The sequence below is a fragment of the Meles meles genome, chromosome 20 (genome assembly GCF_922984935.1).
Source record: "Meles meles chromosome 20, mMelMel3.1 paternal haplotype, whole genome shotgun sequence".
Classification (NCBI taxonomy): domain Eukaryota; kingdom Metazoa; phylum Chordata; class Mammalia; order Carnivora; family Mustelidae; genus Meles; species Meles meles.
Window position 1 is genome coordinate 1,758,882 of NC_060085.1, and position 9,682 is coordinate 1,768,563.

The window sequence follows — 9,682 nt, forward strand, 5'->3', positions numbered from 1 at the left end:
CGCTGCCCAGAAGGTGGGGTCGGGCCCTCCAGGGCAGCTGTTGCGTGTACTTCAACCGCTGGGGCCCGAGAAGGAGCAGAGACAACCGGCAGGGACCACACCTGGGCTTCCCTCAGGGGCCTCTGTCCAGCGGTGGTCGTGTCAGGGGGCTGGGCTCTCCTGGCCTCTCCCTGTGCAGAGCCCCCAGACAGCCACGACCTGGTGCTTGTGCGAAGTCCGGGTGTGGTTCTGGCTTCCCCAGCGGTGCGCCAGGCCGTGGGGGGCTGGGGTGGGGAGGGAGCCACAGGCCTGCCGTGTCCCCAAGTGGGCAGGTGGGCTGGGGGAGATGGGGGTTGCCGTGCACGGCCTGCTCGGCACCCCTGCGACGGCCTTGCTGAGGGCTGCGGGGCTGATGGGTCTGTGGCCTGCGACGCAAGCCACGCACCTGCTCTCGGGTTTGGGTCAGGATGGCAGGGGGAGCTGCTGGGTCCTTCCGGCTGGTGGCCTCCAGCCGCTTTCCCCTGAAGGAGCTGAGGGGCTGTTGTGTGACTCCTCCGCTCGGGGCTGTCACAGCCGACGCCTCTCGGGACTGGGCCAGCGTCCCCTCTTTCCTGGGCGCCCCCAACAGTCTGGCAGGACCTGGCCTGCTGCGGCCTCGGTGGTGAGCACGGCCTTCTCGTTCTGGGAAGTCCCACGTGGATCCTGCGTTCGAGTCTCAGGCTTGGCTGGGGGGGTGGATGGGGCCCCCGGGGGACTTCCAGCCAGGGTAGGTGGGAGCCCACGTGACGCAGGACACCAAGGACACCCCCACCGTGCGGGGCCGGGCCGTTGCGGTCCTCCTCACACACCCCAGGCCTCCCCGGGCTTGCCAGGCCGCAGTGCGGGAGGTGGGGCCGCTCAATCCTGGAGGGGCCCCCGGCTAGGGCAGGCGCTGCGGCCCGTCCCCCAGCAGAGTGCCGTTCACCGCAACGAGCGGCCTCCTTGGGCTGGTGCTGTCAGCGCCGTGACTCGTGTTGAAGCCGGGGATGGAAGTTCTGCGAGGGTCGGCGACCCGGCGGGGGCGTGGGGGCCCGGGGGCCCGGAGCCATGAGGGGGCTGCTCCGCCATGGCTTTGCCCTGACGAACTGGGGGTTCCCTATTCTGCTCCAGCCACTTTGAGGAGTCCCCGGTCACCTGCAACCCACAGCGTCTGTCCTTGGTCCTGGCCCTGGCCCTGCTGATCCCCGAGACACGTGGCGGCTGAAGCCGGGGTTGCCAAAACAGACCGGCCTCTCAGCCTCCGAGGACCGTGGGGGCCTCCGACGGGGTGTTGAGGTAGTCGGGCTGGGCGGGCAACGGGGGTCTTGGAGAGGGTTGTGTTGGCTCTAGTCTGGGAGGGACTCAGCGGTCCCCACCGTCCCGGAGCCTGGAGAACGGGACTGGCCCCAGCCTGCAGCGAGTCGGGCTCCAGCCTCCCGCGGGCGTCTGTGCGCGTCCCGGGACGGCAGCCCCGCCTGCAGGGGGCTGTGCCTGTGTTTGTGGTTAACAGCTTCGTGGAGGTAAAACCTCCATGAAAATCACATATTTGAAGTTTCGTCACTCGTTTGTCCCCACGAGAGCATCAGCACGGTCGGGACGACATGCTTGTGGCTCTGCGCCCCGTCCCCGCCCCGGCCGCTCCCCACACGCTCTCTCCCGGCCTGTCCCTGAGCACGCGGCCCGTGCTCTCACCGTTCACACAGCATGTCCTGGCTGCGGCTCGTCTGGGTTCTCGTGCTGAGGCTCGTATTTCGGGAGGTGTCCCGTGGGGCCCTCATTCTTGCCGTGCTGGTGTGTTGTCTGGGTGTGCGTTTGTTCAGCTGGTCCGCTGCGGGGCTGGGTCCGGTCCGGGGCTGGCAGGAATAAAATAGGCGGACGTTCCTGGGCTGCCTTCGTGCGGGCGTAGGCGCTCAACTTTCTAGAAGCGACTTTCAGCTCTTCCGGTAGGCGGCTGCGGTCTCCCGTGGTGGGTTTACTTCGCTCCTCCCTCGTGGCGAACGATGTCCAGCCGCTCGGCACACTTCCCTGCCATTGTGTGTCTTTGGTGACCCTCCTACCGTGTCTGTGCTAGCAGAAGCGCTTGGAACCGGAGACGTCGGCGTGTGCGAAAGACGCCTGTTTGTGACGGCGTCGGACGTTAAACACGTAGGAGTGAGGGGACGAAAGCGACTCTACCCGGAGGACGCAGCATCCTGCGGAGGGAGGCGAGGGGCGAGGGGCCATAGCTCGTGCACGGAGGAGAGGGACTCGGAGACCCCTGTCCTCCCCCAGCGGAGGCTCACAGATCCTACAATCCCAGGTAAAATTGCGGCGGACTTCTTTTTTGTAGAAATTAATAGATTCTGAAATCTGTGTTACAATTCAAAAAGCTAGAGTGGCCGAGGAGGACAGTCACTGTCTGTCAGCCAAACTGTCAGGAAGCCCCAGTCGCGAAGCCTGTGTGGTTTGGGCCCAGGGATGGACAGAGCCACCGGGCAGCGGCAGAAACAAGGCCAGGAGCAGAGCCGCACGTGGGGGCGCCTGTGTTTGCACCCAAGGCTTCTCTGCACGTCGGTGGCCCGCAGGGTCTTAACACCGAGCCCGACTGGCCGGCTCACGCTCTGCACAAAATGAACTTAAAATGGATCCTCGATCTAAACGTGAACGGCCAGCACATACCTCCAGTATGTCCTCCCAGCCTGCGAGCGGCCTTTCTGAGCCGAGCTGCATTGCGCGTGGGAATTTGCCGTTTGCAGAACGAATGAAACCCGTAGGCCAACGGCAGAACCGGATACGCCCACGGGGCCGCAGGGCCTCGCCACATGTAGCCGGGCAGGCTCACCCCCTCAGAATGTGCCAGAAGGTGTCTCGATCTCCTGGGCAAGCCTAGAAGAAATGCGGTATTTAAATCTACTGGACAAGCGAATGGAACAGATGAAGTTGTTTTTTTGTTTGTTTTTTGTTTTTTTAAGGATTTTATTTACTGGAGAGAGAGAACGGGAGCAGGGACAGAGCGGGAAGCAGGCTCCCTGCTGAGCAGAGAGCCCGATGCCAGGCTCGATCCCAGGACCCTGGGATCATGACCTGAGCCGAAGGCAGAGGCTTTACCAACTGAGCCACCCAGGCGCCCCAGGAACAGATGAAGTTAATGTTAATAACGTATCCTACTTAACCCAACATATCCAGAATATTTCAAGGTGTTAATAGGAAAACCCGTTAAGGAGACATTGTACGGACTTTTTTTCTTTAAACGGAGCCTTTAGAATCCTGTATCTGTTTCCGGCCGTAGCACATCTCAGCACAGACTAGCCCCGTGTCCACGCTCGATAGCCACACGGGGCCAAGCCTGCTGGGTGGGACAGGACAGGTGCACACAGCACCTCGGGCGGGAAGGCTGTTGTTCCCTTCCTGGCCCCTCTGTGCCCTGCTTGCATTAGAGCGTGTGTCTGCCCAGGACACCTGGGCCTCCAACCCGAGGTCCCGGACAGGGCCCCTTCCATATAGGGCCACCTGCCGCCTCAGCAGGTCCCCAAGAAGGAAGACCACGGGTGAGGCAGATGAATGCCTGATCCAGCCCATCCTGGGCCGACAACGTCCTTCCTCTCGTGAGCACAATACGCCTTCCCCGTAGCAAGGTAGATCGAACCTAGTGCCCTGTTACTCGTAGCCACAGACTAAAATCAAACAAGACCGAATATTTTATTGACGACCCAGAGAAACTGCCCCAGAATGATGCATCCGGAGAGTGTCAGGAGAACCCAGGGTCCTGAAGCATAACCAGGGGCTGAATTCCACAAGCTCTCACTCCGGCGTGCCAGCGCTCCAAGACCAGTTTCCTGAACAGGCCCAAACCGGCTGTGGCCCGAGGCCCGCACAGCTTTGTCTACATGGGTCTAGGCACCCTGCTTGTGAGCTCGTCTGTCGGGAGATTGTGGGGAGGGAGGTTGGGAGTAATGAAAATCGTACTTCTAAAGCACGGGACGTCGGGAGCGCGAAAATATGTAATGAGATCCCACAAGAAGAGCCCATCCGATTGGAAGCATTTTAAAAAGTGGCATCAGGATGGGGATAAGGGGTGAGCCGACGAAGCCCTAATGGGGAGCAATTTGATGTTTTCTATCAAAATTTAAGATGTAAATACACGCACCCCCAAATTCCGTATCTAGGGTCTGAGTGAGACACACGCACATTTGGTTGAGTTGTGTGTGGAACGTTGGTCGTAGCGTTACTTACAACAACGGGAAGTTTAAGACAACTCAAATGTCCACCAATGGAGAAATAGTTGAATTTAAAAAAAATACATAATTTAAATGTAGGGGGTTTTCACTTAACGTGACCCCCAGTCTAGCCCTAGTGTATCTGCACGTTCACAGTTTAGTTTAAGAAGACGGTCTATTTAGGGGTGTCCGGAGGGCTCAGTCAAGCGTCTGCCTTCGGCTCGGGTCATGATCCCGGGGTCCTGGGATCGAGCCCCGCGTCGGGCTCTCTGCTCAGCAGGGAGTCTGCTTCTCCCTGTGCCTGCTGCTCCCCCTGCTTGTTCTCTCGCTCTCTGTCAAATAAAATCTTAAGAAGAAGCAGTGTCTTGGGGCGCCTGGCTGGCTCAGTCAGTGGAGCCCGAAACTCGATCTCGCGGTGGAGAGTTTGAGCCCCATGTTGGAGGGCAGACGTTAGTTAAAAAGGAAGAAGAAGAAGAACCAGCGTCCTCATCTGTTCAAGGAAAGGAGCCGTCAGTGGCCCTGAAAGTACTCAGAGCTCAGTAAGAATGTGCGTGAGCTCTTTAGTGTGGTTGCACGAAGGGGGGGTTGGGTCATTTCACCACAGCAAAAGCCATCACGGCTGGGAAGGGCATCCTACTGGCTTCGCACCCAGAGGCACCGTCCGCTTCACGTTCATGCGCTCATCGTCCTTGCCTAGAAAATACAAGCACAGATGTCCCTACGACTCCTGGGAAAACACCAGTCCGTGGAAACCGAGCCCCCTTTGTCCTGCTGGGGACATGTTGCCGCCGGTGTCCTCGAGGGTCTGCAGGTTCCGATGCTAAAGGCCGCGGACACAGTCGTGGTAGGGACCACATCACCGTCTTCAAATTGCCCTCAAGACCCCATTTCTGGTTGGACGAGAAACATCTCATGTGGGGCATGGGCCCTGGCACCTGGCTGGCCGCTGGAGCCCGACAGGCCGCCGTCAAAGAAACAGATGCGTGTCCTCCAAGGACGCCTGGTGTGGGCGTCCTTCCCAGCCTTGCGGGTGGGTCCTGGGGGTGAGCGCTTGAGTACTGAGGACAACATCTGAGTATTTACACCGGTCAACCGTCCGTATAAACGCGACAAACCAGGAACTCCGTGGCCCTGGTGTGAGGAGGCAAGAGTCCCTTGGAAAGCATCAAGCACCTGGTCTTTCCACGGGTGGTGAAACCTGAACTGGGTGGCTGTGACGGACCCCTTCTGTGCGGTGACCGTGTGCAACCCAGCTACGCTGAGGCTTGTCAGAGAGCTGGTGTTCCGGACACAATAGTCATGCCTGTTGTTCAGTGACTCTGGAAAGTCTATCTCAGGAAGGCTGGAATCGCTCGCGGTCGGCAGCCTCCCTGTACAAGCAGGGCAGAAAGCTCTCCTGACCGTTGCTCTTCCAGATCCCAGAGGAACCGCTCCCTAGTCACACCTTCCACAAACAGTCCCACCCCGGTCTGGCCACCACCACCACCATCACGCCCAGGGCCAGAGCAGTGCCCCCGGAGGCCATCTGATACAGAGATGGAAACCCGCCTTGTCACTCAGGGGCAGGTGAGAAGGCCCATGATCTGAAGGGGAAGAGAAGAGTGGGGTCCATTTTTCACTCAGCGGAAGAAACATGAGGCAGAACACGGTGCGGGATACGTCACTAACCAATAACATATTTTGTATGACTTGGATCCTTTTGAACATATCAAAAAAATTTTTTAGGATCTCCTGGGTAACTCAGTCAGTTAAGCATCCAGCTCCTGATTTCAGCTCAGGTCTTGATCTCAGGGTTGTGAGATTGAACCTCGTGTTGGGATTCTCTGTCTCCCTCTCCCTCTGTCTGCTGCCCCCACTCTCTTTTTCTTTTTTTTTTTTAAAGATTTTATTTATTTATTTGGCAGACAGAGATCACAAGTAGGCAGGGAGGCAGGCAGAGAGAGAGGAAGAAGCAGGCTCCCTGCTGAGCAGAGAGCTGGATGCGGGGCTTGATCCCAGGACCCTGGGATCATGACCTGAGCTGAAGGCAGAGGCTTTAACCCACTGAGCCACCCAGGCGCCCCCCCACTCTCTTTTTCTTAAAAAAAAAAAAAAAAAAAAAGGTTTACGGCCCAGAATATACTCTGTCTCCACATCTGCTCCGTGCACATTTGGGAAGAATGTGTGTTTGGCTTATGTTGGGCAGAGGAGTCCAGTCAAGGCTGCCAGTCGGGTTGTTTAAATCTTCTTTGTTGATGTTCTGCTACTTGTTCTACCAATTACTGAGAGACAAGGGTGATGATTAATTTCACCTGTCCCCTTGGCTGGATGACGGTGCCCATTGTTTGGTCAAACACCAGTCTAGGTGTTGCTGTGGAGGCAATTTTTATTTTATTAAAGATGACCTGGAAGACAGAAAGAGAGAACAATTGCGCAGGGGGAGGGGCAGAGGAAGAGAATCCCAAACAGACTCCCCGCTGAGCGCAGAGCCCAGCATGGGGCTAGGACTTGTGACACCCAGTGGAAATAAGGAGTCAGACACTTAACCGACTGAGCCATCCAGGTGCCCCACAGTGGGGGTCATTTTTAGGCGTGATTAACGTTTAAATCCCTGGGCTCTGACCGAGACAGATTACCCTCTGCACTGTGGGGGCCTCATTCAATCTGTTGAAAGCCTTAGGGAGGAAGGACTGAGCTCTAAGAAAGAAGGAATCGTGCCTTCTGACGGCCGGTGGTCTTGAGCCCCACCGTCCACTCTTCCCTGGGTCTCCAGCCTGCCCTGCAGATCTCGGGCCTGCCGGCCCCCGCAATCGCATAACACGATTCCTGAAAGTGAATCGTCCTCTATATCCCCGGAAGCCCTGACTCCTCCTGGAATAAAATCCTGTCCAGCCGGGACTGTGGGCTTCTCTAGTTTTCCCGGCAGATCTACCCATTTCCGCTCCGGGTTTTTCGAAGCTCTGTTAACAGTTGCACAAATACTCCGGATTGTTATGTCCTTTTGATTTATTTGACACTTTTATGATTACAAAATGACGTTGTTTTTTTTTTTATCCATGGTAATATTCTTTGTTCTGACACCAGCTTTGATCGAAATACAGCTACTTTTACCTTCTGTTAACTAGTATTAGCATGCTGTATGTCTCAGTTTCCTGTTCTTTTTAACCTATTTAGTCGTTGTATTTAAAGTGTATTTCTGGGGCGCCTGGGTGGCTCAGTGGGTTAAAGCCTCTGCCTTTGGCTCAGGTCATGGTCTCAGGGTCCTGGGATTGAGCCCCACATCGGGCTCTCTGCTTAGCGGGGAGCCTGCTTCGTCCCCTCTCTCTGCCTGCCTCTCTGCCTACTTCTGATCTGTTTATCTGTCAAATAAATTCTTTTAAAAAAAAATAAAGTGTATTTCTTTTTTTTTTTTTTTAAAGATTTTATTTATTTATTTGACAGAGAGAGATACAAGTAGGCAGAGAGGCAGGCAGAGAGAGTGAGAGGGAAGCAGGCTCCCTGCCAAGCAGAGAGCCCGATGCGGGACTCGATCCCAGGACCCTGAGATCATGACCTGAGCCGAAGGCAGCGGCTTAAACCACTGAGCCACCCAGGCGCCCTAAAGTGTATTTCTTGTAGCCAGAATATTTTTGGGTCTTTCTTATCTGACAATCTCTGATTTTTAAATTCAGGTATTTAAACCAGTAACACTTAGTGTGATTTTTAGTACGGTTAACTTGGAGTCCCTCGTCTTGCTGTTTACATGCTAATCACTTCAGTCTACCCTTACCCTTTTCTGCCTTCCTTAGGAGTAACTGAGTATTTTTTATGATTCTCTCCTATTTTCTTGTTGATTTTTTGGCTATCACTCTGTTTTGATGTTTAGTTTGTTAGCTATGTTAGGGTTTCTAGTATGCAACTAACCTGTCACAATTTGCGTTTGTGTGATGTTATAGGACCCCGTGTGTAAGAGTCTTGCCATAGTATACTTCCATTTCTCCTTTTAGAGCCTATTATTGTCCTGCTGTTTACTTTTACATTTACTGTAAACCCCTCCACGCACGGCTGTTGTTTTTCCGTGCGCAAGACCGAAAGTTTAGGATGGCCAGCAGCAGCTTGGGGCTACAGGGAGGAGTAGGTCCTCCAGTCCTAAAGGGGCTGTCCGGGCAGCGCATCCTCCATGCCACGAGCTAATCCCGGAAAAACCAGGCTGGAAAAGAGACTTGAGAATTATTTGTCACATTGTCGTAGTCTGCTCAGGCTGCTGTAACGAATGGCCGTGGACGGGGTGGCTCTCGTAACCATTTGCTCCTCACAGTGCTGGAGGCTGGAAGTTCAGGCTCAGGGTGCCCAGAGCAGCAGGTGAGAACCGGTTCCAGGCCGCAGAGAGCTGGCTTCCTCCTTCCGTGTCCTCCCATGGTGGGAGGGGTGAGGGAGCTCTTCTGGGGCTCTTTTGTAAGGGAACTAGCCCTCGGCGGCTCCCCCCAATAACCACCTCTCAGAGGCCCCACTTCCTAATATCACCCCGGGGATCAGCTGTGCACTTGTGAGTTGGGGGGGACACGAATATTCAGTCATAACTCACGTTATGTTTATTGTTGGGTTGGCTTGGGCCACATGTGACACAAAGTCATCCACCCGTGGGACCTTCTACCCGGTGTTGATTCTACCTAAAGCACCTCAAGACTCGATTCGCAGTTCAGGCTCTGGACAAGTGAGACGCAGCTGGAGAAAAGATCCAAATCCTGTGCCTGCGCCTGTCCATCAGGGCGCTTTGTCAACATCTCTGCATTTCAGGGGACCCGTCTCTTCTGTAAAGAAAAGATACACAGCACAGGGCTGGGGCGTTGCCTGGAGAGGACAAGAGCGGAAAAGAGCAGCAGCGGTGGGGCGCAGGCCGGGCAGCCGCCCTGCAGAATGAACCCGGGGGAGCGTCCTCAGAAGGCTGGAAACAGAACTACCCTGCCCTCCAGCAACGGCGCGACTAGGTCTTCACCCAAAGAATGCAGAAAGACTGATTCAAAGGGGTACCGCCCCCCAGTGTTGACAGCAGTCTCGCCTACTGCTGCCGCACTGCGGAGAGTCCGGATGTGCGTCAGGTGCGCTCGCTCGGACGAGGCTGATGGATGACCTTGCCACGTGCGACCGCGTGGTTGGAGCTAACGTGTGTTACGCTGAGCTAAATAAATCGGAGCAGGACAACTACTGCAGGATTTCACTCACGTGCGGAATTTAGGAAACAAACAATGAGCATCTAGGAAGAAATAAAAAAGAAGGGGAAGCAAACCACAGGAGACCCTTAGCCATACAGAACAGACTGAAGGTTGATAGAGGGAGGGGGGGAGGGGCTGGGTGGGGGAGGGGCATCAAGGACGACAGTGTGACGAGCACGGGGTGTTGGAGGTAAGTGACGGGAATCACTGACTTCTACTCCAGAAACCAGTATTACGGTGCACTGCGACTAACCAGAATTTAAACTGAAGAACAATAGTATTCAGAAAGACATCTAATGCAGGTCATGGCTTGGGCCA